This window comes from Pinus tabuliformis, chromosome J (genome assembly GCF_031772625.1).
Source record: "Pinus tabuliformis cultivar Carrire ecotype Pingquan chromosome J, CPIR1, whole genome shotgun sequence".
Lineage (NCBI taxonomy): Eukaryota > Viridiplantae > Streptophyta > Pinopsida > Pinales > Pinaceae > Pinus > Pinus tabuliformis.
Window position 1 is genome coordinate 1,646,613,891 of NC_142295.1, and position 2,243 is coordinate 1,646,616,133.

A 2,243-nucleotide genomic window follows, 5' to 3' on the forward strand; every position below is an offset into this window, starting at 1 on the left:
ATTTATTGTCGAACAAATAAGAATTTGGAGGAAGAGTTTGAATTGATTTTTGAGGCTCGTGCAAAAGGGAGTATATATAGTTTGAAAATGGATGAAATGGAGGTACACAGTGTTTTGGATGTTGCTACCTCTAGTTGGTTGGTTCCAATCAATTAATTTGAAGGAAGTGGGTGCTTCCTTCTAGTGGGTGCTAGCAAAACCTGAAGGGAGCGAGTGCTTCCTGCTAGTGGGTGTCAACGAAACCTTGAAGCAATTGGGTCCTCCCTGCTGGTGCATGCCAAATAAAAATTGTAAAGGGAATGGGTTCTTCCTAATGGTTAATGCCTGTGAACTAATGTAAATATAGACAAAGAGAAAAATCAGTATGGTGTTTTTCTCCCATTATGGGTTTCCACCTTAAAATATATCTATGTCATTTGTGTTCTATTGACGATGTTGGACCCACCAACATTCAAGGGATGTCCCTAGTATGAAGTCCCAACTAGACCTTAAACAATTTGGTGTAGAAGTCTCATCTGGTATGATGAATTGATTTCCATTATCTTAAAGATATGCCTTATCTCTTGCTTGTCAAAAAATGAGAGTGATATACTTAGTCTTCAAACAGAGAGGTTCCTGTGCTTGGTGAGTTCCTAGTGTAACTTTTATCTAAGTTCTTTCACTGCAGAGGGAGAGGGTTAGAGTGAGTCTTAAGTCTAAAGGGAATAGTCTCAACTCAGTTAGAGACACACAACACAACATGAAATGTGTAACTTCTGACAGAGTAGTCCACAAGGATGCAGCAGTCACAAGCACAAAGTGAGCAGATAACACATACAACATCCAGCGGAATAGTCCATACTAGTGTGACGATCATTATACCAAGTTTATAAGGATGAATCTGTCAAGTGTCCAGCGGATTATTCCAAATGGGCGAGACAATGTTAACAACTGACACAACACATTTCCAATATAATATGCACTAAAACAACTGAAATAGTTCAACGATCTTAGTACAGGTTAAAGCAACATGCATTACAAGAATCCAAAGAATAGTCTTACAAATGAATACAATACATGTGTGAAAACCTACTGGCATGTTAACATGGCTTCTGAATTAAGCGAAAGTTCGAAGACACATCCGTACACCATACATCACTAACCCCGATAGTAGGGCATTGGAGCCACTGCTCCCTCCTCAAAGAAAAGGCTATATACTCTCAAGGCTATGTGGGAGGAGCCAAGGTGAAAAGTCTTTTTCATGTACAAATGAGAGGTATAAATAACCAAGGGTGAACTTGACCCTTGTGACTCTTTAACTTCCCTCATGACTCTTTGACTTACATGACTCTTCAACTCCGTATGTGGGTGTTTTGGATTTCCATGTTACATTAGATTGATTACAGCAGCATGGCCCACAATAGTGATTTGGCCAAGATGACTCATGACATGACTTGACATGACAATGCTCGTATGTTCATGCTGATGGTGGTGTCCATATAGAGTTGTAGTGTTGTTGAATTATGAGTGTGCGCTTGGTGTATCATAGCTTCACCTCCGCATGACAAGGTGCATAGAGTCTTCGATGGTCTTGGTGTTCACTTGGTGTTGCATGTGCATGTATCCCCTTCGCTAGTACTAGGCATGCTTCATGTGTTCATCTGATCGCGAGCAAGTCTCCTAGCATGTGCTCCTGGTTCATCCTATTTGTCATCATGCCATGTCTCATTCATGTACATATCTCTGTAATCATTCATGATGAGATGACATCCAATCCATAAATCCTTTAGTCTACCATGATGCATTGTCTTTAATTTTCGGGTGCAGGTGACTGGGAGAGAGGACAAGTCTGTAAAACCAAGTAGAGCGCATTTCAGGCCAGGATGCGAGGCTCCAGGGCAGTGTCAAGAAAAACTATGTGGAGGTCATTAAGAGGCTAGGTTGAGCAATTTGAGACAACAGTGACATCTATGGGATTTGGCTCGGCTCAGAGGTAGAATTGCACAATTTTTTCAAGGAAGGTAGTGCAGACAGCAGGGGGCACTGGCAGTGAAACCTACTCAAATTTTCTAAGGAGGCTGGGAGCAGGCTGTAGGAGCTTGCTAGGCAAAACTATGAATATTTGGGAGGAAATAATGTAGGTCATGTTTGCGTAGTTTCTAGGCTAAGCAAGGTGTCGAGTAGCTGGTGGAAAGTTGAAGAAAACTGCGCAATTTTCAAGAGGAGCAACAGGTCGGCTAACAAGGGGACTAATTGACAAAACT